The following is a 26,458-nucleotide window of genomic DNA, read 5'->3' as shown; positions in this document are numbered from 1 at the left end:
AAAACAAACATGCCTGTGTTAAGAGCTCCTTTCCAATAAAAGCGTAACTGAAAGCTTAAGAGGAGATTTTATTTTAAGCATATGCAAATTTTGTTTTCCGCTGTCTTTAGTTGTTGTGTTTCTTACTTCCTCGCCTCAGACCGTACTCATCAAACCTTGGTTCCTTACTAGTCACACAACACATTCCAGCTGACCAGGCTATCTCCTCATCCTTTCTAAAAAGGCTGGATTTATGTCCGCCTTTCAGCGTGCAATTTCTTTGGCTTTGATTAGCTCCATGTCTGTAGGCCGGATAGAAAGGGTTCAAAGGGATGTTATGTTTATGTACATTGGAGGGTTAAAATGACTACATTCTTTGAGTTATGTTACTAAACACTTCATTGGACCTGGAATGCATGGAAGGGGAGGGAGGGGGAATTTGTGATTGCAAACTGGCTATCTTATCTTTAATTTTATTCATTTTGAAAAGGCATTGCGCAGGTGATGGAGTTGCTGAGTGAGTGAGTGGCTCCACACCTCAGGGACTTGTGCATCCCAGTTTACTCAGGCTGAAAGACTGCAAATGAAATGAGGAGAGTTAAGCTAGACAAAGCTTTGCTCTCAGAGTGTTGGGTTACAGGTAAGGTTAGCTCCTGGCAGCCACAGCACTCAGTAATGTGGGCCCCCCGACAGTCTGGGAGCTGAAAGCTTTGTGTTATGTATGAAACCAAAAGATGGTGCTCTTAGAATGCTGGTGGGGGGTGGGAAACAGCGATTCCAACCTCCACTATATTCTACAGCATTGGGTGTCAGCAAATATCTTAAGTCTCTCCTTGTTCCATGGCTGTTTCTTATCTTTTTTCAAGTGTGTTTTTCATGCTTGTGGAAAAGAGTAGCTTATCTGCTAACTGGGATTGGTGGCAGGGTCCAGCAAAGCAATGGAAGTCCTGACACCATAGGTGCTGGAACTAGAAGTGCTGGGAATGCTGCCCTACTCCCTGGCTTGAAGTAGTTTCCATCATATACAAGGTTAACAATTTGTTTCAGTGGCTCTCAGCACCCCCACTATACAAATTGTCCCAGCACCCCTGCCTATCCCCTCAAGGAGGGAGAGGCCACAAGCCCCAGAAACCAACAAATCCTGGGGTGGGGGGAGACACCGAAACACAACCAGGGATGAGGGGTACAGATCACTGGGTCAAAATGAGGGATCCAGAAGGGGGCACCAAGTGGAGAATCCCAGACAATGCCCAGTGCTTTGGCAGCCTGTTTCATTCCTGGGGTGGTGGGCAGAGCCACCTGGACAAAAGCTCAGGTCCCAGTCTAGGGAGGGGCCACAGAGTTTAGCAGAAAACTGGTCACTTGGGAGAAGGAGAATTAAACAGGAATGGGCGTGTGGGTCAGAGGTATAAAACCAGGGAACTGGAGAGGGACACCAAGCAGAGAGCCCCGCTGCTCTGCCAGAATGACAGCTCTGGAGTCTGAAATCTTCTTTTATCCACAGATCAGGTACACTGCCGGCAGCAGCAATGCAAAATTCCCCACACTGGCCTGCAGTTTGCCTCAAGCCTGATCTAGAGAAAACACCCCTTGGAGTAGAGACTGTCCCCTTGGCCTCTACCGAGACTATTGAAAAAGCATGTGGGGGAGGTTGGACTGAGATAATCAAGTCTTTGCTGCTCAGCATCCTATGCTAATTTTCATGACTTTTGGTTGCTGCCAATATGGGCTGGACAAGAACTGATGACCTAGAGGTGAAGGGCTTTGTACCCAATTACCAGTTCCCTGAGACCCTCTCGCACGCCCAGTCAATTATAAAGGCTCTAGTCTAACTTTTTATATTTCCAGGAGTATCTTTAATTATGTTGCCCACCAAGGCAGATGCCTAGTGTGTGCAGCAGTCTACTCTGTTGAGACTGGGAATGGGTAGATACCCAAACGGGACTTGGGCAAACACTTCAAATGAGGGATTTAAATGTGGGTGTGGGGAATTCTCTTTATATAAGTTGCGGTGACTGCTAATTTCATCCTGTGATCAAGGATGATCCGGGGTGGCAATAGGAGGCACCAAGGTGGAAGGGACACCCACACTGCTGCAGCTAACCTTATCTGAGTAACTGCAATCAGCTGTTGGGGCACTAAAGGTTCTGACATGGGTCCTGCCTGCAGCTTATACATTACATGGAGTTTTGCCACAAGAAGACCACCTCATCCATTGGCTGCTGCATGGGAACTGATAAAGTTTTTGGCACAAAAATTGTGGGAGTAATATGTAATGAATACAGGTCACTGGTTCAGAGTGATTTCGATCTCTCGGTAAACTGGGCGCAAGCAAACAGTATGTGTTTTATACAGCTAAATGTAAATGTGTGCATCTAGGAACAAAGATTATAGGCCATACTTACAGGATAGGGGACTCTGCCCTGGGAAGCAGTGACTCTGAAAAAGATTTGGGTGTCATGGTGGATCATGACACCCAAATCTTTTTCAGCTCCTAGTACGGTGCTGTGGCCAAAAGGGTTAATGTGATCCTGGGATGCATAAACAGGGGAATCCCAAGTGGGATTAGAGAGGTTATTTTACCTCTGTATTTGGCACTGCTGCTGGAACACTGTGTCCAGCTTTGGGGCCACAATTCAAGAAGGGTGTTGATAAATTGGAGAGGGTTGACAAAGAGAAGGTTAAGAGGTGACTTGATGACAGTCTAGAAGTGTCTACATAGGGAACAGATATTTAATAGTTGGCTCTTCAGTCTAGCAGAGAAAGGTGTAATGTGATCCAATGGCTGGAAGTTAAAGCTACAGAAGTTCAAACTGGAACTAAGGCATACATTTTTGACCGTGAGGGTGTGAGAGAGCAGAGGGAGTGAGGGAGATGCCTGCAGGAGACCTGGAGCAGGCTTGCTAAATGAACTAACCAGAGAAACCTGGTGTGCGGAGGGAACCGTGAGCAGCTGGTTCCCTGTAAGAGAGCTGAAGCAGTTGTTTGAGGCAGCTGACTCTGGGGAGTGAACTCTGAGCAGGACAGCTTCAAAGCCCCAGGCACATCACCTCCAAAGAACTCCTACAAAAGGACTAGAGGAAGGAACCCTCCTGCTCACCCCGGCTGTGAGGGATGAGCCATGCCTTGGGACAGATTTTTGGCATGGTGAGTTTTACATTTGAATTATTGTCGCGGGCCCCTATAAAACCAAGCTTGGTGATTGGACAAGCAAGTGTTTGGGGTCTCTGTAAAAGGGCCTCGAAGAGGGAGAATAAAGGGAAGAGCAGAGGCACTTGGCTACATGAGGGCACACAGGGGCAGCCCACTCATCCACAGAGGGTAATTAACCATTGGAACAACTGACCAAGGGTTGTGGGGGATTCTTCATCACTGACGATTTTTAAATCGAGATGGGATGTTTTGCTAAAAGCTAGGCTCTAGGAATTACGGTGGGGAAGTTCCATGGCCTGTGTTACACAGGAGGTCAAGCTAGATGATCACCATGGTCCCTTCTGGCCTTGGAATCTATAAATCTATAAAGTGAATAGTCTGGAATAAGGCTCCAAACAAACATTCTGCATGCTTGTTGCAGTTCCTGGTATTACCAAATGATATATTTGCAAAAGGAATTGGATACGTTACTTAAGAACTGATTCAGCTGAGTGAAATATCACCCTTCTAATGCTGGCCAGGTCAGAGTGATAGCCTGCAGAAGCGTCAGTCTCACAAGATACAGTTGAATACCAGTTACGGACTGACCGGTCAACCAGACACCAAGTGAAACTGGAAGTAACCAATCAGGCAGCTGCAGAGGACACCCCCCACCCCAAAGCATATACTGTACTGTGCCTGTATTACATCTTAAAGGTAGGAACATCTGGGCTGCCTGTCCCCATCCCCACACGTGGGGCAGCCACTTACAGCAAGACACTGGGGCTGGGGCAGAGCAGGAGCAGCACTGGGGTCTGCACCACTTTCTCCCTCCCCCCTGCCGGGAGGGGGACACACTGTGTGGACACACACACACCCACACCCACACCCCTCCCCTTCTTTGCCAGGACAAGCTTGCAAACTCATGTTGGGGCTGAGTAGGGAGCTCAGCCGCTTCTGAAGCTTGGCGTGGAGTGTCATCTGCGGATCTGGAGCCCAAACTGTGCTTTGTTCAAGTTACAAACACTTCAGAGTTACGGACAACTCTCGGGGTGATCGTAACTCTGAGGTTCTACTGTAAAGCTGCTTTGGGGGTTGCTTTAACTTCTTCCCCTGATCTCTCCAAAGGTCAATCCATTTTGGATATGAAGATATCTGTAGCTTTCTCGGATAAGAGAGTTCTTCTTTTTTCTGTTCCCCCATTTTAGATGTTTGCATCCCTTTCATATCCCTGGTGACTTTCCAAAGGTGCAAGAACAGTTCTGTGGGCTAGACGCTGCCCTGATGAGCATGGGAGCCACCAGGACTGGGAGAAGGACATGCTTACATCACTCAGTGAAGTTACAGGACTATTCACAAATAACCTAACTAATGTCAAAAGAGGGCTGTTGTTGCAAACTACAGGGTTACCTTTTCAGTTCGTGTGGGAAATAATTGTGCTGTGCTGTTGGTGGTGCAGAAGTGGCCACATTTCATTGGGTGGAACACTTCCCAGGGATCCCCAGGCTTTTGAGGAACTTTGGTCCCACCAGCTGTAGCATGAGGAAGCATCGTCTGTGCCTACTGAGCCTCAGCTCCTTGACTCCCCCAGCCATGAGCAACACAAGCCTACGCAGGCTCTGCTGTCCCCTCTGCAGGTTAGCATCAACTCCCAGGCCCTCCAAGAATCCCCCGGCGCATCCAGCCCCTGTTTGACAGTCACGGATTCGCTGCTCTTACAACTAACTAACTCTTACTTAACTAACAAGATAATTTCCTGTCTAATGAAGTTTAGCTCATCAAAGTCTTTGCAGCATTTTCCAGCCAGGCTCGCTGTGACTCTCCTTTCACAAGACCATGGGCATCTCCTTTAATCTCTCCTTTCATAGGACCCTCCTTTCATAAGATTATGCTGGCAGTTGGTCTCCTTGATGAAGGTGTCTCCCCATACCCCAAGTCACACTCCAACAATCCATTGGCTTTACTTGTAAACAGGATCCTGCCCACCCCCTCATTTTTTCCCCCTGTATGCTCCTTTCTTGTTGTTTTCACAATATCTTGATTAGTATTCGGCTCAGACTGTAGACAGGCTTCCATTGTGAAGCAGACAACATGCACAGGACCACCCAGAGAGAGAGAGAAGTGTCTCTTCCCTCCTGCCTGACGGGAGCATGTTGATCACCTTCTGGTGACCTGCCTTAACTTACAGACCTTAAGAACATAAACTTTCAGGTCAGAAACATAACTTCTTAAATATTATCCACACTTCTATTTTGCAAAGATTAAGATAATCAGTGGGCTATTGGTTCTCAGTAGAGACTTTACACGCCATCCTTTGGTGAATTATTGTGCATATTCTTGATTCAGGGAATCCCTTTAAGCCTCTATGCACCTCTTATGCTCTCTGCCAGTTGTGTCACATTTATGGGCGAATTAAACCATGTACTCAAAGGCACTGATTCACCACTGTAGGACTTCAGTTTTATGCTAATGTGATTCCAATTAAATTGTACAGTTGTACTGATGTAAACCTGGACTATCACAGCATGACGCAATCTTACAGAGTGTTCTGGGATGAAGAGTACAACATAAATTTCAGTTACTAAGATATTTCTGTATATTTTTCATAGAAAGGCTCCAGGGCAACTGGACTGAGAGTGAGAATGAGCTGGATTCTGGTCCTATCTCTGCCACTTATCTGCTCTGTGGCTTTAGGCAAGTCTCTTGTCTCTAATTAGATTGCAAGCATGGGGCATTTCTGGGTTTTGTGCCCTGCCTAACACAATAATAGGTCATTCTCCTTGATTGGGTGCTACTGTATGCTAATAATCAAAAACACTTAGAAAGCAGTTGCCTTATGAACATGTGTTCTTTTGCGAGATGCAAGAGTATGTTAGGTATTTTAAGTGTATATTCTCTCCCTGCGGAATGCACATAACTTTGTTTAATACTAATAGGAGTTAATCACAGGTCTTGGTGGGAGAATAGCACCTTAAATCTGTGATCGTAATCTGTAACAGAGTAAATGTGCTTGTCTCTGTATTTCCATAAAGTAGGGATACAGTATCTATAAGTATTTAAGTGGAAACAGCATGGCAAATACTTAGAAGTGAAATTGCTTTGTTTCTTTGTGCATTAAGTAACTTCCTTCTGGCTCAGAGTAGTCACTGTGCTGTGATGTTCTTGTTTGTTCTGGATGTTTCAACTCCTTATCTCTATTTCTTACAACTTGTTTACTGAACTCTGGGTCAGTTTATTCAGGTTTAATAATTCTTCCACAGCATGTTTTCATTCCAGACAGAAGGAGTATTCAATATGCCATAGTAGATTTCTTTTAAAGGGTTGATCTTAGGTCACTGGTTGAAGTGGGAGTGGAATGTTATGCATGTTTGCAGCAGTCTCCTTTCATTATGCATGGTTCTTGTTTGTCCCCTACTTTCTCAATTTTGCCTACATGAGGAGATTTCAGTGAAGATGAAAAAGGAACAGATGCCTCTGCAGATGTAGAGTGAGAGTATCCTCATTAGTGAGAAGAGCCTTAAAAAGGGGAGGAAAGATTCTCTTGTGGGTAAAGGAAAGGGCTGGAGGAATAAGTGACCTAGGTTCTTTCCTACTGCTGTCACAAATGCCTTGTGTGACCTTGAGCAAATCACTTGTGACTTTTTTTATACTGTTCTGTGGCTTCTTCATCTGTAAATTTTGAATATTTGTCTACCTTCCTGGGTTGTGAACTTTCATTAATGTTTGCTCAGTGCTTTGAGATCCTCACATGGAAGGTCTGACAGAACTGCAGGTTGCTATTTTATTAACAACTCGGGTCAAGATGAACAATGACTGTTCACCCCTCCTTTGCTGTAATATGTTCTCATTCCTATTCCTGGACTGGAAGACAAGAAATCCAGCGTTATTTAAATGCAATCTTGTACAGTTACCAAGCATTATATAGCAAATATTATGCAAAATTCTCATAATGCTTATGTCACTAGGCAGACCTTTCTATCCAGGAGTAGCATCCCATTCCAGCTGGGGGTTATGAAGTTGTAACAAGTTTGAGCTTTAAGAGAAATTCTCACACTATCATCTCATGCTTTCACAAATATGCAGACTTTTTAAAATGTCTCTCTGATAAAACTTTAGCCCTTCAAAAGCCAAGCTGGGTAAGGGGATGTGGACATTTTTTTGATGTACCACTGGAACACTGAGGCCCTGGCATCTTGGCCTCCTTATTTTCCTCTCTGCCATATTCAGTTCCACTGTCTTTTCAGTTGCAGGAATTGGAAAGCTGACCAGCCTTACTGTTGTGCCTCATTTTCTTAAAGAAAGAGATGAGGACAAACTGCTTTTCCTATTTCATTCCCTTGACAACAATGACTTCCCTTCCTTCCTTCATCCCACTTAGCAGTCAGTCAGTGCCATGCTATTATTGGGATGCAGAGACCCCAGTGTGTCGCAGGGAATAGAAAGATCTAGGACTAAGCATCATTGGACAAGAGACAAAGTACCAAGCAAACCGGAAGAACATATTGGAGCTGACTGTGGCAAGAAGTGGAACTCTTGCATACGAACGGCCATACCGGGTCAGACCAATAGTGTATTTAGCCCAGTATCCTGTCTTCTGACAGTGGCCAATGCCAGAGGCCTCAGAGGGAATGAAGAGAAAAGACAATTGAGTGCGCCTGTCATCCACTCCCAGCTTCTGGCAAACCGAGGCTAGGGACTTGGAGCATGGGTTGAATCCCTGACCATCTTGGCGATTAGTCATTGATGGACCTAGCCTAAACTCTTCATGATAAACTTACATCCCACTTCAACCAAGAGAGACTAATGTTGCCTGTATGTGGTAGGAGTATTGATTCTCAGTTCTTATTTAATGCCAACTCAGTCTGCCTGCCCCAAGTTATCAGAGTTCATTGTACTCCGAGCTGCTGTTTGGACGGGCTGTGGCCAGACAGTCGCAGCATCTTCCCCTTCCATCGAAATTGAGTCCTATAGTCTATCTTTATTGCAATAATCAACTGAAGGAATTGGCAGGTCCAAGCCAACCATGCTTTTAAGTCATTCAACTTAGCATGTATCAGAGGGGTAGCCATGTTAGTCTGGATCTGTAAAAGCAGCAAAGAGTCCTGCGCCACCTTATAGACTAACGGACGTATTGGAGCATAAGCTTTCATGGGTGAATACCCACTTTGTCAGATGCATGTGGCTTTTTCCTATACACAGACTGTGTGGAACAAGACGAACTATTGTCTAGGAAAATGTGTTGGGGACGTACAGTGGACACCTGCTGAATGCATTGCTGAGCTTGGAGGCCACTGTCCTCCTGAACTCTTGCCCAAAGCAGGAAAGGTGCAGGTTCTTCCACCTTACTTAGGTTACGATGCAGTTGGCTGAAAGGGAATTAGAGTGGTCATAGACCATGTGTCCTAGATTTGTCATTCTCCATGGTCTTGTCATAAAGCCCTTGCTATAATTGAGTGGGGGAGGAGGGAGGGAAACTAAAAAGAAATATGGATTTATGACTCTGTACTTTCCCCAAAGAGGGGTTATTCAGAAGGTCTGACTTAAAACGTAAATAAATAAAAATTGAGGTAGGACATCAAAAATGAGAAAAGTTGAGGTTGCTGTTGAGTCCTAATTCACTACAATTAATATAATGTGACATTTTCACCCCTGCTGAAGCCAGTTTCCACATTAGTGGTATCTCTGCCTCTCTCCCCAGCCCAAGTCACATGGTTTGTTAGGCTCCAGTTTTAAAAACAGGAAGGTACAACACTTGCCCATGAAATATGTACATGTAGCAATCACACATTTGGGTGGAGTGAATAATTGCTACAGCTAGATTACATTTTCAAAACCTTCTCATGATATTTTTGGACACAATTTAAAAAAAAAAGGGGGAGGATGGGGGAGAGAAAGTACTCAAAGAACTATTTGGGGATTTTTTTCTCATGGTTTTTGACAATCATAATAGTCTTGTGGCTAAGGCATGGGATGGAGCCTTGAGGGACAACAGTTAAATTCCTGATTGTGCCACTGACTTCAAGTCACTTCATCTGTCTTTCGCAAAAAGAAAAGGAGTACTTGTGGCACCTTAGAGACTAACCAATTTATTTGAGCATAAGCTTTCGTGAGCTACAGCTCACTTCATCGCATGCATCCGATGAAGTGAGCTGTAGCTCACGAAAGCTTATGCTCAAATAAATTGGTTAGTCTCTAAGGTGCCACAAGTACTCCTTTTCTTTTTGCGAATACAGACTAACACAGCTGTTACTCTGAAACCGTTCATCTGTCTTTGTGTCAGTTCCCCACCTCTAACAAAGCAATAACAGTAGTGTTGTGGAGATAAATACACACTAGTACTTGGGTGGTGCTCTGATTCTACAGCAATGGCGGGGGGAGGGGTGTCATATAAATACTCAGATTTAGGGGAATGGGGGAACAATAGCCTCTCTCACCACCCATAATTGCGGTCTCTTGCTGGGGTCAGTGCCTGACTTGCAGTTGCTATTGGGTACTTACATGTTTATTTGACAGTAGTGTTACCAGGTGTGCCCTGCTACTTTGGGTTATGCTCATTTATTAGGGTTACTCTTCTAGTGGGGGTGGGGGGATGTTCTGTAATTATATTAATGTACTGCTTATGTCACTTGTGTGTTCATATGGAGCTCTACTCCTTCCTTCTGCAAGTCCCCTCCCAATGGAGCTATCCTGCAAGACCTAGGTTCCACAGGACTGGGTTCCTCCAGCCCTAGAACCAGATGAGCGCACGCGCGCACACACACACACACACACACACACACACACGCAAACAGAGCAAGTCTGAGCGGAGCAGGTCAATCGGCACTCTCAAGCTGACCCCCTTGTATGTCTCTGTACGCAATAGGCTGGGAAAAGCAGCACTTTCAGCTGCCCCCCACCCTTATATGCCACAGGTTTAACATGTCACTATCTCCACTTTCACATCACAATTGTACTGTTAGTAACCCACTTGATGAGCAAACCCCACAGTATTTTTGGGCTCTACAGGGATCTTTAGCTTAGGTAAAAGAAGCGTTGCTGCAGAGTAAATGGGGGAAGCTAAAAACACAAAAGAGTAAAGTTCAGAGAGAGAGAGAGAAGCAACCAGCTTAACCATAAAAGTTATTTATTGAATAATAGTGATAACTACACAAGGAGAGCCTAAACCAACATAACATACATTATTAAAGGTCAATACCTGAGGTAGAAAAGGAAAACAGAGAGAGAGAGAGAAAAGAATCTCACCATTCCCTGAAGCATGAACTGGTCAGGGTTCCCAGATGATGGAGGTAGCTCAGGGTTCTGAGTGCAGGAGACAGGCAGAGCCCCCAGCACGATCAGTCAGGAGATGGAGTCCCAATGGAACTGATACAGCGTTTGGGTCCATGCATCAGAACACTGACTGGAGGGTGAGTAGAGATTTTTGTAGATAAAATACAATGGTTCAAGGGAGAAAACTAGATTTGTTTATAGATAAACTGATGACTCAAGGGTTTTCTTTAGGCTAGAAAATAGGAGCTGATCACTCTTGGCTACGGGTGGTGTTTTCTTCCAGGGAGCTAACAGTGCAAATAAGCTGCTTCAGTATTTTGGATATCAATCAAGGATTTATTACTAGAATTGGTCTGATAATTGCTGAGCTGGGTGTGTGCAGGTGTAGGTTCATTAACATCTGGAGCAGAGATCCCCCATGATGCCGTGCTTCCCTGCTTTTCTGGTCCCAGAGTTCAGTGCGGTTCTCTGTTCTCCATTCTGTATGCAAATTGAGATGTCTCCCTGTACCATCTTTCATGCAGATGAGGCTAGGGGAGTTGTCTCTGTTTTCCATTCTGTATGCTAATGGAGATGTCTTAGTCTTGTCACCCTTGTCAGGAGGGGTCTACGTGTGTCTCCCATCCGCCCTTCATTGCTCTCTGCAAGGTTTTTCTCTGATGGTTTTTGTTTAAGCAGAGGCTGGTTGGGGGGTGTCTTTCATGAATCAGACAGGCTAGATACTGTGCCCTGGTTCCCCAAGAACACAGAGCTGACTGGCATTGGTAGCTGCAAATGCAAAGAACCGCAGGTGCAGAATTGTGCCTGAAATTATTTGTATCCGTAATCTCACAAGATTAAAAAAGGAGAACTAGCAAAGGTTCGTTGAAAATTTGTCCCATAATACCTGAGTTTCACACAACAAGCTTTACCAAGTTCCTAGGTTCCTGTAAAGAGACAGAGGTCTGGTTTCTGGGGCCACTCAGGTTGTCATGATTAGTAATTACCTGGTAAGTGGGACATGGGTTTGTCTGGCTCCCTTAGTTGTGAGCTATCTGATCCCACAGAGCTATTTATGTGTCGTAGGTTATTATGATCCCCATTACAATTGTATCTGAGTAGTTGTATACTTACCTCATATTTACCCTCACAACATCTCTGTAAAATTATTATCCCCCTTTCACATACAGGGAATTGAGGCACAGAGAGACTAAGTGACTTACCCAAGATCACACGTGGAGTCTATGGTAGAGCAGGGATTTGAACCTGGATGTCCAAGTCCTAGGCTGGGACCCAAACTACTGGATGATCCATCCTCTCTAGTTAGTTGCCCTGGAGTCCCAACCTGTTCATCCCTATCACAAGCAGGATGAGGCCCCACTGTGAAATTACATCTCTCTGCTGCGTTTTTAAAGTAAACTTTTACATGAAAGCCAGCAAGTTTTTAAAAAATGAGTATTGCCCTAAGTGCAAATAACAATACAGCGTGCCATGGCACCAGAGGGTACAGTGGATTGGAAGCTACAGAACACACTTGTCTGTGTTTTCAGGGATCCTGATGCTGCATGGCCTTTGCAGCAGGTGCATTCAGTTTTCTTCCTCAGAGTTCAGCTTACAAATAAACTTGAGACAGGGAGAATATCAAATACCCAAGGAAGAAAAAGAGTGACTCTTCCCCAATGGCCCAGATTAGTTATGTTCCACAATAGCTCCTTGTATCAGGGTGGCCACTTACTTTGCTCCCCCTTGTGGCCAGGGTCACTTTGCAGGTACCTAGTCCCTGTTAGCCATCACCTACAGGCTCCCTAAGCACTCCACACAACCTCACTTGTGGATAACAGCACCCCCACCCACCCAGGGCTCATTTAATAACCAAAAAGATTCAAACAATCCTCAGAGTCCCCAAAATAATGTCCATATCGATAACACAAAAATTCACATTCAGCGCTAGTTCTTCCTCACGCAGAGCTCTGTGTGTATCAGTCAGTCTGTTCCACTGGAAGCCACAGTTCCAGCCCTTTCTGGCTTCCTTCTTCTGTCAGTGTGTCCCCTGTTCTGCGGGAGGAGGCAGTCTATATACTGGCCTTCTCCAGACAGCTCATCCCAATTGGGTGGAAGAGATGGGAGCCCTGCCCTACCCCACACTACAGGGCTCCTGATCCCGGGCCCTTAAAGGAACAGTATCCTGGATTTCCCTCCTCCCCCCAGTCCAACTCCTAATTCTCCAGGAGCACTTCCTCTCTTCTGCTACTGGGCCATTTCTTGGGTCTTTGTTCATTCCAGCTCCTTGGAATGGGGTCTTCTGGCCTCCTCTACTCTTATAGAGCTAGTGTACTGCATTACACTCCCCAGATAGACACTCCATTCCAGAATAAAAGCCACTTCATTCTGCAATAATTACTTTGGAAGTGCACTAATTATTCTGTGACTTTTTTTTTTCCAGAATAGATTGACTATATATATATTTTATTATTCCAGAATAGCTACGCTGGTCAACTTCTCCATGTAGACAAGGCCAGAGAGACGCTTGATATGCTTTGTTTTCATGTCTATCATATGCCAATAACTGAGATCTTTGTAAGGAAGGATGTTTACACCATGATACTACCTTCTACTTTGATATCCATGATCTCCATTGCACTAATCACTGTCTCTGGAACAAAATGCTTAATTCTTGCTCCTGAAGGTTTTGTGATTTCCAGGGTAACACATGGTATGATTTCATTTCAATCAATGTTAAATGCTTATCATGAACCCTCTCAAAAGACAGAAGTGGTTTTTGTACACATACATAATTGGAAGCAAACTCGGTTAAAACAGGAAATCAGTGTGAAATCCCACAGGAATTCGGCATTTATGCAGATGTAAGCAGCGTCTGAATGAATTCTCCCTTGACAGCTAGCTGGAAGGGGGAAAGACTTCAGGAGCAAACTGTATTTACATGAACACACCTACTCTGCTTAGATATCCATGGTGGTGTTAGAGTTGTGTTGCTCAAAGTGATCAACTTTGGCTGGTGTCTGGGTTACAAATCACTGTAGTACTGAATGCAGGGGTAGGGAAATGCTGTTATCGATATTGTTGTCTTTATTGTATGAATAAAGGGGAGCAGAACTGGGCTTAACCTGTCCCAAATAAGGGGATCAGCTGAAAGGACCTTGTTAAGCCAGGGGCTCAAACGCCAGACCCCTGTGAAAGTAAGTGTGTGTGGGATAGGTGACCCAGCCAGAAGGTGTGGACTCTCCCTAAGGGTCCCAGGTCTGGTTTAACCTGTTCCTCCCCACTGTTTAAAGCTAGAGCTAAATAGGTTTCATTAGGAGCCTTTTGTTATCTTAAGTGTTCAATGAGAGCTGAAATCAGTTGTGATGGGGCAGCGTTTCTGCCCAGCCTGCTGAGAGCTAAAAATCACTAAGAGACTAACCTACAGAGATCACAGCAGAGAGGCCGGTGGCAGAATGAGATGACTGATGGGCAGCTGGTGAAAGTGATGAGTAGTCAGCAGGGCGGCCAGATGGTGAGGCGCAGTGGCTGGCAGGGTGGCCTGGCGGAGCAAGCCAGGTGTCTTCTTCCCTGGGTGGGAGGTGAACTCACGCAGCACCTCTGAACCCTGGGTCCTCACTGACCAAGGACAACCACCAGTGGGGTATGGTGAGGGAGCAGAGAGGGGCACAGTAAAGGAACTTTTGGTTGTAGAACTCAAGAACGTGAGGCAGAAGGCACTACCCCACAGACTCTGGGGTGTGTGTCCTGCTCACAGTTTTAGGTTTATGAATCCTTTTGGCATTTTCCCTAATTAATGTCAGGTGACTTCCTTCCTTTCATTAAAAATTTCTTTGCTACACTCAGACTGTGCTTGCGAGTGGGGAAGTATTGCCTCTCCGAGGTGCCCAGAGTGGTGTGTAATTTTCCCAGGTTACTGGGTGGGGGCTCGAGTTGGTTCTGTGTTGTATTGTTGAAAAGGAACTCATCCCTAGATACTGAACCCAGCCTGGTTGCTGCTGGCTGCAACGGGCAGAAGGTTTATACATAAAATGACTTTTCATGGGAAAAGCAAATGCTTAAAAATGAAATCAAAGAAGCCTCCAGCCTTTGAAACTTTAAGGGCATTTCTAATCCATATTTATTTTTGGAAAAAGCAAGTTATGCAGTGAGTAGGGTGTAGATTTTGCGCTTGATATCAAGTCTTCTGCTTGTGTGGAATGCAGCAACACATCTCGGTACAGGCTTGTGCTTGTGTGATTATATTTTATTACACTTAATGTGTGAATACTACTCTGCCTGCTTATAAATAGTGGATTTGTTTGGTATTTGTAGTTGGTCCTGTTGGTGACGGTTTTTTGTTGTTGTTTTTTTTAAGACCCCCGGATGGATAGTCATTGATATATAAACATAGAGATATGTTCAAGGTCTCCTCTGTGAGCATTGTCCCAATGGGTCTATACTCTACTGCCTGCCTTGTGGAGCCTTTGCATCTTAGGTGGTGGGAGACTGAGTCTTTTCTGTGGTGACCCCATAGGACTGGTGATTCATAACTTGCTGGTTATCCATTTCAGCAACTTCCTTCCTGTTTTCAAAAGACTGTTGAAGTCCGTTCTTTATCAGAGCTATTTCCTGTTTTCAGTCTGCTCCCTTGCAAGATTACTCACCTTCTTGCATAACATTTCTCTTTTGGCTTTTTAGCTTGGGTGCTTCTTCCTCGCTTAATTCAAGTCTCCAAATTGAAAAGCCCTATCAAATAGTGCTGTTGATCTCATGAGAACCAGCTTTCTGTTGAGCTTTTCTGTACAGAAAGGCCAGTTCTTCCTCACTTTCTCTAAATGAATTTGCTCACCTGCTCTAATTAATATTCTTGTAACAGTTTCTTTGTACATGTGATCTGCCGATTTGCGTTATGTGTTACGGGTGGGGTTTTCAGAAGCATTCAAAACAAGCCTAACTTCACTCCCATTGAAGTCAATGGGGAAAGCTCCCATTGACTTTAGAGAGCAGCATTAGGGCAAGAATGAGCATTTCTGAACATCCCACCCCATAGTTTTTCATAAGCCTTGATGAGTATTTCACCAAGCCTGGGTAAGGAATGGTGTCCCTCGCCTCTGTTTGTCAGAGGGTGGAGATGGATGGCAGGAGAAAGATCACTTGATCATTACCTGTTAGGTTCACTCCCTCTGGGGCTCCTGGCATTGGCCACTGTCGGTAGACAGGATACTGGGCTGGATGGACCTTTGGTCTGATCCAGTATGGCCATTCTTATGTTCTTATTTTTGGTACCACTAACTTTGGACAGTATCACTTACCAGGAAACAAGAATACAAAATTATCTTCCAGATCAATCTAATGAGTTCAATTTTTCTTAGCTTTGCTATGATGATGATGATTCAACACTTACATTATGGTAGTGGCTAAATTATCATTTTACTTCTAATGTGGGCATAGGCAATTTCTAAAGATCAATGTGTTCCTGCAGTGCTTCCTCCTATGAGTAATCCTATTCATGAGCATGCATTACAGAATTGAATCATGTTGGCGTTATAAAGCAAATGAAACAATCATAGAACAGAGCTAGAAATCATAACACTTGAAAGGAGAGAACATTCCTCTCCTATTTCCTGTCCTTTCTCCTATTTTTTTAATTTTAGGTCACTTCTTAGCTTTAAGTTTAGTGTGCTTATAAATGATCCACTTTCTGTTATTTATCAAACTCTCCCCCCTTTTTTTCTTTCCATCTGACCTCTCTTCTGTTAATCAAAAGCAGGATGTACAATTTCAAAAAGGGACAGAGTCAGATGAATAAACAGGTCAAGGTCAAATGGAAAGTATGTATATTGAAAAAAAATCCAAAATGGACCCTAATTTGTGTGTCAGCAAGATTGCCCCCAAAAAGCTCTGGTATTTATCAGTAATGGGAAGGTCTGAACATAACACATGCACCAAGACTCGAGATTAAAAATAACAGCACTTATTTTGACACAAGACCAATTGTTTAGAGATGTGCACAACTACTTGGTGATATTTTTATGGATTTCTTATTACATTACAGTAGAGTTCAGAGTGTGCTAGGCACTATCCAAATATGTAATGAGCAGTAGGGCCAGCCCCAAGCATGTCAAAATAAACCCCAAGAATTCATGAGATCATGAGATTTTTAAAATGTTAAGTTTATTTGTTTTTTGAGCTTTTAGGGTGCAGTTGGGTCACATTTCCAGGCTTTTCTCTGCAACCATGACAGTTAGAAACATTCTTTTAAACATATAAGATGAGATTCTTACATAATCACTTGCCTCCAGGAGCTGGGGCTTTAAGAAACACTAAAATGTTGCAAGGCTTGGAGCACTGAGAGAGACACAATCCTGAAGAGCTGTTTGGATTTTTATCCTCCTGAGTTTGCAGCATTCAGTTTTACAGTTTGAGTGCAGTGATTCTTAAGCTGTTGGCTCCCAGAGAGCTGTGGTGACTTCACCTGGTGTCCATGCCCCCGTGCTCAGCAAAGTGCCTGTAAACATAGCTGTTGTCTGTCTCCTCCTTCCCCAAAGTGCACAGGCTGCTCATGAACTCTCCCCCTACCCCCGTGGCAGCAGGGTAAGAGACAGAGCTGAGTGGGATCCTGATATCCATCTACACTTACCTGCTATTACAGTATGTCCCTTTTGTATCACCAGGCTGTGGTGTTGTATAGTTTTCCAAGAATTTTAGTGTGAGAGAATGTTTTGACTCTTGAGAAGACATGCTGCCTTGTCGTTTAGGTTTGGGTTATGCTAGGTTTGTGATGCAGAGGCAGCTTTGGGACAAAGGAAGCTGTGCAAGCTGCAGGAGAATTTGTCATCTGCCTTGGGTTCTGATTAGAGTCAATTAATGAGACCGTTTCCCCCTGGGAACCAGGCATTTGTGTTGGACTGAGATTCCTGGAAGAAGGGCTTGGCCTATATGCTGCTTGACCATCTGTGTTCCAGGACTGGTATTTATGCATTTTATGCATAAATAAGACATTACATTTAGAGTATACCCAGACTCCACATCACTGATGCCTCCTCCACTGGGAAACCAGCCTGGAAAGCCTAGGGCGTCCGCAGAGTGGTGATGCTGGTGTCAAAGTGAAACGCTGGTGCTGGAAATAGGGACAGCAATCTATCCTCCCCCCATGCACACATTTATCAGGCACATGTCTCATTCATGGAGCTGAATACTTGGTTGCCTCATTCATTTAACGTGTTGCCCTGAGAGGGATCGTTTGCTGTGACTGGCTACTATACTCTTTCTGGTCAACAACTACCCCACCAGAATCACACATCCATTTTTTCAGCGTTGATAGAACTGTAATCTACTTGTGCTTCTTTTATTCCTCCTCTTCTGGCAGCATTCCCCATGCTCCTCTCTTTCCTCCATATTTTCTGGGCTGCTTCTTCCTTCTTTTTTTTTCTATGCCCCAATCCTTGTCCAGATCAGAAAGTTCTGCTACGTGATCATAGAAATAGGGGCGATGTGGGTCCTTCTGCAATCAAAAACTGAGAGTCTGCAATGAAGTTTTCCTGGCAGTCATTCTACAGAACTATGTCAGACTGAAAATACCTTAAACTTATCAGGTTTGGACTTGTTAGGTACTTGGAGGGAAGATCTTGAAAGAAATTTTAAGTGTGGCAAGAGGTGATGTCGATGACTGGGTAGGAGGCATATTTTCCTTTGAATCGGCATTGAACCAATATGGCTGCTGGAAGCCTCTTTGAGTAAGTAGTAAAACCAAAGTCCTGATCACATGTGGTCAGGTAAGTATCTTATAGCACTTTCCACTAGAATTTGGGTGTTCAGCCATGATGTCCTAGCTAAATACCATTGTAAGTGTCAGATCCTGAGGTCCTGCATAACGTCACCTGATATCTGCAAATTGAAGTCCAACCCCCACTACTTAAAATAAATAAATAAATAAATCTGCAGTACTGTAGACAGAAGTTCTGTTTCATACTATTTTACATTCACCAGCATTAAACTAAACAATAAATACAAATCCCCAAGTGTCTGTGCTTCTGTCAGTCTCATGTCTTCCAGTGCTGTCTCTTCTCAACTCTCATCTGAAATCATGAGTCTGATTCTCCACTCACCCCACTTTTACAACATAAGTCTACAGACTTAAAAGGAGTCACTCCTGATTTCCACCAGCATGTGGGTGGGAAGAGAATGGGACCAATGTATAGTCAGTCCCTGGTGTGTGCATGTCTTGATTTCCGTTTCCCTTTGATAGTGTTCAGTTCTGTAAAGGATTTGGGGGTCCATTTTCTATAAAAGGGGCTACATAAATTAAAGCTCTGTTCCTGGGAATCTGCGCTTCCATGGAAATCTGCTCTGTAAAGACTCTTCCTTTTCTAAGGGACTTCATTTTAGTGAGGTTTCCCACATCAAACACGTGAGGGGCTAAATAGTACAATGGGTCAATGCATCAGCTTTTCCTCTCTGGACAGATGATTGATATAGCTTAGGTCACAAGTGAAACAAATTTTGTGGCCGTACCTTAGTTCCCAGTGGACACTTATCCGCATTACTTACAAATCCACGGCACGTGATGGAGCAGTTTCAGGACACTTGGTGATCTTGGCACTGACATAGGAAGCATGTTTCTGCTCAGGATTTGCAGTTGGCAGAGCTGTGTCAAAAGCAATACTTTGTATTTGTATTGCAACATCTGTCAAAGGATCTGAAAGTTAAACAAGATCCTGCAACATAGGGGAGCATTAGTCTCATTCTACAGAGGAGAAACTGAGGCAATGAAAGGTTGTGATTTTTCACAGAAAACTATAGTGCTGAGAACAAAAACCAGATGTACTGAATCTCAGTCCGGTGGGTTTTTTAGCTAAAAAATCATCTTTAATAAATAAATAAATACCATGGGACAGCTCTTCAGCTGGTGTGAGTTTGCGTCACTTTATTGACTTGAAGTCAATAGAGCTACATGGATTTATAGATCTAGCTCTGATAAATAATATGCTGCAAACCACAAACATCATCCAGTCTCGCCGGTCTCCTGACAGAAAAGGGAAGAGAGTGCTATTTCTTGTTTGTTTGTGTGTTTTGGCTATCTGAATTATTGATATGTCCCCTGAAACTGTCTATAATTTCCCACTGAGCACAGAGGCATTTCAGTGGTAAGGGCAGACCTGGTCAAGCTGCTCGCGTTTCTGCTGCTGAACTTAGCATACAAGCTGTTCATAGCGGCAACAGATGTTTCTGCTTTTTAAGGTCTCTGGGAACCTTATTGAATATTTTTTTTATTTTCTTGTAGGAACAAATGCCAGCATAGCCGAGATCCAAAAAGCTTGACCTCAACCTTATGTTGTTGTTGGAAGGTTCTGTGCCTGGATATCCTATTGTCCTTCTCATATAATAAACTGGCGGCTATGAATACCAGATTTGTGTTTTCACACATACAGAGTTTATGGATAGATTCAGTTATTCTAATAATTCTCATGGCAGCAAAATACTGGAAAATAATTGAATATGGAAGGCACTATCTCTCTTGATGCTGTGCAATACTGGAGATGCACCTTGCTTATGCAGTGTTGACCAAGCTGAAAATTTAACTTAAAACAGATCTTCCACCCATTGATTTTGCTTGTACCTTGAGCAGTCATTGCCAAATGACAATAAAGCCAAACATGAGCATTTACTGACTTTGACTCTGTTTTGGGTGCCCAGCAGGAAACATCTATGGGACCTGAGCTGGGACCCCAATAACCAGAACATACACACTGTGTGGACATTCATGATTTTTTTTTTTGGTTTGAGTTTGGAGCTAGATTCAGCCCCTAAATGCAAATGGCATCTCCCCAGGCTAGAGAGGTCTTGCACATCAGGTGGCTTTCCCCCCTGGGCAGGCTGTGTTCCACAGACAACTTCCCTCGTGGTTTCTAACAGGGAAAGAACAACTTTATTTTCCAATGGAGGCTTCGCATGAGCCCTGTAGGCAGTGGCTGCTGAGAGGATACACTGAATCAGTGCATCGCCTGGTCTCCCTACCTTCACCCCTTCTCCAGACAGCACTGGCTATGTTTGGGACAGCACTGGCCCTGCAACCTGGCTTATACTAGCAAAAGTTGCCAAATACCCAAAGGTAAATTTAGTCCTTCCAGTCAATTTTTGCAATAAAACCATGTTAGCAAAGCAGGCGCCCCATTCATACATAAGTGTCATTTGGAACAGCAGTTAATAGTTTGAGGTTATATATTTTTAGCCAACAAAGTGAGAAATTGCTCAGCTAGCCTTTGCTTTCAAGTCTAAAAATTGAATGCTTTTCTCTAGAAAGATGTTGGCTCATACTTTTTATGAACTGGGCTCAGTACTTTCTAAAAAGTTTTTTTATAGTTCAGCATCAATGTTCCAAAAGGCTTTTAAGAAAATCCACGTGTGCTCCTCTCTCGAAGCTGGCTGAGTGCAGTGGGAATGTTTAACCGTCTGCCAGGAGCGCCTATAAAATACGGCACTGAAAGAAAACAAGGCTTCCAGTACTCCCTGTCTCGTGATTCACAACTGTTTAAAGCCTTCCTGCTTGTAATTTAAACTTTAATGTCTTTCAGTTTATATCCTCCCAGCCTTTATTTAGAGATGGGTTGAGACTGGAGAATGAGACCAGAGTGGCAATATGTGTATTATCAAACTATCTACAATGAGCTGGGTAGCTGGCCTGGCACACTGTGATGTCATAACATGCCTCTGTTTATAACATTCCCTAGTGCAGTGGATAAGACTAAATCTTGCCTATGGCTCTGCTCAGTTTAGTGTGTTGCTTGCATATAGCCTCCTCTGATATAGAGTCAGAGGTGGATATAAGTCTGGGTGCTATGAAAATAATACTCTGTGCTCTTGCTTTGATGGTAGGCAGTATGTAGCCCATGTACGATGTTTGGAAACCAGTGGGTGTGTTAATAGTATAAGCGAAAGTGAAATCACGCTTCTCAGGGCCTTTCTTTAGTCACAAAGATTCAAAACCAGTCTCATTGCCCCACAGGGTCTTGCCTAGCCCTTGTCTCCAGGGCTTCAGTTATTACAGCCTTTCTTGCGGGGCTTCATGCCCCTTCCTAGCTGAGGCTTTCCCCAAGTAACTCCTGCTCTCTGCGGGTATCGCCTGCTCCAGCCTTCTGTTCAACAGGCATAGAGAGCCACCTGCTCCCTGGTCCTTCCCTGACCCTGGGTTTCCCCACTCTGCTCCTCTGCCTAAGAGGCAAGAAGCTTTACATGTGATTTCCCGTAGAGCACATAGAGTGCTAAGAGAAGATATGTGCCCTGCAACTATAGCTCCCAATTTTAAAGGGCCCAGGGCTGTACCAGGAGCACTGGGATGTGATCACAGGCTCCTAAGACCCCGTGTCCTCCTGTTGCACTGCAATTCAATACAACTGTTTGCAGTGTTTGCCAGGAAACCAAGCAAAACTTCCCGATTTACTTTTTTCATATTTGGCTAGAATGTCTTATGTTCATAACTGGATACAGGCCCAAACATCAACCTCCCATCTGAGCCCTTTCAGATTAGGGCTGCCAACCTTCCAGATTGTCCTGGAGTCTCCAGGAATTAAAGATTAATTTTTAATTAAAAATTAATGTCATGTGATGAAATGTCCAGGAATTCGTCCATCCAGAGTTGGCAACCCTATTTCAGATCTGAATCCTTAGGTGACAACAGGCTCTTGGTCTGGATTCTGGGCCAGATTCAAAGTGTGACCAGATCTGTTTTTAGATGTAGGCAAAACCAACCTAAATCTCCTTAGGCTTTATCCTTATTAAATCCTAGCCTTGATAGGTTACAGTTCAAGCTGCAGACCCAAATGCTAACCCTCTTATGGATATGGACCCAGTCTCCTTCCTCATCCTTTCTTTAGAGCTAACATTGCTTTTCATCTAGCCCTCTCAGTGACACAGGGACACAGTTTTGCTATATATAAAAGTGGGAAAGAGGTGTTTAATACAAGGACCCAATGATATATTTGTCATTGCAATGACTAAAGCTATTGCTTTAAATAGCAGTTCAGTAGAAATGGAGAGGAGACAGACATTCTAAACAAGCACTGCTGAACAGAACCATGGCTGACAGGGCATTCTGGGCACTTACTCCCTCAGAGAGAGCGAGAGTTGTTAAATGTCTCTCTCTCTCTCCCCACACAATAATATAAATGTAGTAAAGTCTACATCTCACTGTCTGCAAGTGCCGCGTTAACTCTTTCCCTGTTATGTCTTAAATAATCATAAGATACTGAAGCTCATTTCCTTCGCAGTTAATAATAAAGCAGTCTCATCTGTCGACAAAAGAGATCCAAAGGGGCCCTTGTGATTAGCGTAGAATGGATCCAGAATTATCCCGGCAGTTCTATTAGTTGTATTATGGCAGTGCCTAGTGGGCCCTTTGTGCTGGGCACTGGACAAACACACAGTAAGAAACAGTCCCTGCATTCCCAAACAGATTACAATGTAACTAGACAAGATGGACAAAGGGAGGGAGGGAAAAGAGAGCCTCATACTTGCCCTAAGTGAGACAGAAGGTCAGTGAAGAGACTAGAACCATGATCTCCTGGCTCGGTCGTGTCCTGACCACTAGCTCACACTGCCTATCACCGCGTCAGTCATGATCTTTTTGCCCCGTAGTTTGCTGACAAAGTGCTTTGTTTGTAATGTCGGATCCCCCCTACTAATGAGTTGAAAGGGCAATTAATCTATCCATGAATACGTGAAGAACTTGAAGTAACGCAAGCTGTTTCTAGTTAGAATGGTAGCTTTGTGTAGACTGTCCATGCTACGCCATGCTTTATGTTCACAAAGACTTCTTAGTGCAAAGGATTATTTGTTAATTTACCATGTTCTCTCTAAAATGGGAAATACTGTATTAAAAGAAGATAAAAGGCCAAATTTTCAGCATTGCCTTAACTGGGCCTCCATTTTTCCAGATGCATTTTAGTGCCTTCAGTTATTTGGGGCCACAATTTAGATCATTCTGATGTTCACGTCCCTGACTGACTGAAGATCAGGGACTGAAGTCTCTTAGTGACCTAATATGCTTTACCTGTACCTATTTCTGCGCTCCCAAATGCAGATGGCGGTGTCTGAACAATCTAGTCTTACCGTTTGTAAGGTCATAAGAGTATAACCATTTTAAATCAGTATCTAACCTCCTTATATCCACCGCGCACAAAACACCGCAGATGTCACTAGTTACCACACAGGGCGGGCACTGCAAAAGGTCAAGTCAGGAATAGCTCTTGGAGACTTTGATTCTTAGGCTTGGTCTACGCCTAACTCTTAGGTTGACCTAGCTCCGTCGCACAGTATGTCCCCAACAGATGAATTTAAGTCAACCTAAGCCCTGGTGTGTGCACGACTACGCTGATAGACGTATTCGTCTGTCAACACAGCTACCGCGTGGGTGCTTAACTGTAGCGATGGAAAATCCCTTCTGTCACCGAAGCAAATGTCGACTGTCGAGTGCTACAGCAGCACAGCCGCAGCACTGTAGACATACCCTTAAATGTGATCTCTTCAGGTCCAGTTGGTGGGACGTTGGTGGGCTAAAGTGGAATACTTGCAAAATTTGCACTGCCATTGCTTAAGCTGTACCAGCTAAATGGATGGTCTTGGTAACTGCAGTACAATGTACTCGTGTGTGTGTACGAGAGAGATTGAGAGAGATCAGACAGATGTATATGTAGACGGGGAAGACTTGTGTTTCACTCTGATTCAGATGCGTGAAGCAAAGGCAATAACACTACTAGAGAACTGGGGGAAAGGGCTCTTCACTGAAGAGTCAGTCCTGCTCCCACTGAAGTCAGTTACAAACTACTATTGATTTCAATAGGAGCAGAATCAGGCCTGTGGAGCTACACGCTAAAAGGCGCTGAACTTCCTTAACTCCCTCGAAAGCAGTTTGGTCCCCAAACTGTGCGGAGGAACATTTGAGGAAGCGTGGCGGGGCCTGGGCCCAAGGCGGGTGGGGGGGGAGAGCCACCCAGCCCAGCTCTGCCCCAGCTCTGCACCGACCACAGCTCCAGCCATAGCTCCACTCCTGGCTGCAGCCCTGGCTCCTGACCGCAGCTCCGCTCCCGGCCAGGCGCCCCCCGAGACTCGGCCCCCTACTGTGGCTCTGCTCCGGGCCCTGGTCCTGCCCCCAGCTGTGACTCTGGCCTTGATCCCTGGATCTCGTCTCGGCCCAGCCGCGGTTCTGGACCCAACCTTGTCGCCCTTACCTCTGTCCACATCCCCCCAACAGGAGCCAGGGCCCTGGTTCCCCACTATGGCTCCCAGGGGTGGAGGGGTTTGGATAAGGATAAGGAGGGGGACATGACGTGAAAAGTTTGGGGACCACTGCTCTAAAGCCCATAGGAGCTAGAAGTACTCTCTGCCTGGCAGGACTGGGCTATTACCTACTGCTGCAATGCTCCATGGTGTTTTGAGTTTGTACACTGTCCTATTAAGAGGGAGTTATGTTCTTGAGTCTTATCAACGTTTACAAAATGTATCTGATCTCTGGCAATCGGTACAGCATTCTTTCACAGCTGGCTGCCCATGAAAGTCACATGAAATCTGATGGGAAGTTTCACAAGGTTGTGTTAGGTTGGGGCAGTATTTAACTCATGCCAACCCATATTTAAGGAATAACTTCTAGAAAGAGAGTTAGAGTAGCACACTCTTCCTTCCTTCTGTAAATATGCTGTTCAAATGCTTCATTTTTGTTGCCATACAGCAAACTTCCATGAGTCAGTGTAATTTGCATTACAATGGACAGTGATCAAATGTGCCCAGAACATAGAGAAATTATGCACCCGACCCCCCCAAATCTTAATGGAAATATGTGGGTCCCTCCCATCACAATGAGGCTAATGCCTTACCAAGGTTGTAAGCTCTTTGGGGCAGGGGAGCACCTATTGCAATGGAGTCCTGGTCTACGGTGGGGCTCCCAGGTGCTACAGTACAACAAATAATGACTCTCTGTAACAGCTGGTTTTTAGCTTTAAATAGCTGAAATATTCCTTTTCTAATTCTTTCTAGCCTGTGTACATGTCAAAGGCTGTGTGAATTCAGAGGGAGTGAAGGGCACGCAGAACCTTTCAGGATCCAGGCCTGTGTTGCTGCCATCCAGAACACTGAATATCCTGTTTCAGAGTAACAGCCGTGTTAGTCTGTATTCGCAAAAAGAAAAGGAGGACTTGTGGCACCTTAGAGACTAACCAATTTATTTGAGCATGAGCTTTCGTGAGCTACAGCTCACTTCATCGGATGCATGCTGTGGAAATCGCACAAGACATTTTATACACAGACACCATGAAACAATGCCTCCTCCCACCCCACTCTCCTGCTGGTAATAGCTTATCTAAAGTGATCATCAAGTTCGGCCATTTCCAGCACAAATCCAGGTTTTCTCACCCTATGGGTATGTTTTTTGCATTTTGCTTTTTTTTTTTCATATTCTATTACTCGGCTTATCCAAATACTTTTGTTTGAATGGTATTATTGTATCAGCTGTGGTATTGTTGAGCAGTTGAATTGCTACGCCTAATGAGATCAGTTTTCTCTTGTCACCAGTTAGGGTGGCCACCGCTGAGGTACAAAAAATGGGGACATCCTGGGTGATCCTGAATGCTGAAACTGGCCAGCTGGCAGAGTGCACTGAGCACCCTTATCGATTTTTCCAGAGCAGCTCCTCAAAAAAAACGATGATCCCTGGCAGGTAGCAATCCTGGAATCGTGGCTATTGATGCACAAGAAAAATCCTGGCTGTGAGTAACTTAGTATATACTAAAAGAAAAGGAGTACTTGTGGCACCTTAGAGACTAACCAGTTTATTTGAGCATAAGCTGTAGCTCACGAAAGCTTAGGCTCAAATAAATTGGTTAGTCTCTAAGGTGCCACAAGTACTCCTTTTCTTTTTGCAAATACAGACTAACATGGCTGCTACTCTGAAACCTTAGTATATACTGACATCTAGTGGCTTTGTTAGCAAGACGGAAACCATAAAACAAGAAGTGGCTTGTGTTTTCTATAATTTTCTTCCTAAAGGTATGTTCTAAGTACAATAGTGAAAAATGTTAGCATTTTAGAAAAACCCTGCATTGCTGGAGAGAAGAAAAAGCAGCAGTCC

At 44.3% G+C, this 26,458-nt stretch overlaps 1 long non-coding RNA gene across 2 annotated transcripts; it reads left to right on the top strand.

Annotated features, from left to right (window-relative positions):
- The first annotated feature begins 2,676 nt into the window (after positions 1–2,676).
- LOC122465950 lies at positions 2,677–26,155 on the top strand. 2 transcript variants are annotated; one of them, XR_006291108.1, is made up of 4 exons: positions 2,677–3,126; positions 25,369–25,474; positions 25,734–25,750; positions 25,903–26,155. It is a non-coding gene; the product is annotated as an uncharacterized LOC122465950 (long non-coding RNA). The 2 variants fall into 2 exon arrangements; XR_006291107.1 differs by having other exon boundaries at positions 2,678–3,126; positions 25,734–26,155.
- The last annotated feature ends 303 nt before the right edge of the window (positions 26,156–26,458 follow it).

Source organism: Chelonia mydas, chromosome 5, assembly GCF_015237465.2.
Source record: "Chelonia mydas isolate rCheMyd1 chromosome 5, rCheMyd1.pri.v2, whole genome shotgun sequence".
NCBI lineage: Eukaryota > Metazoa > Chordata > Testudines > Cheloniidae > Chelonia > Chelonia mydas.
This window is presented reverse-complemented; position numbering and strand designations above follow the sequence as displayed.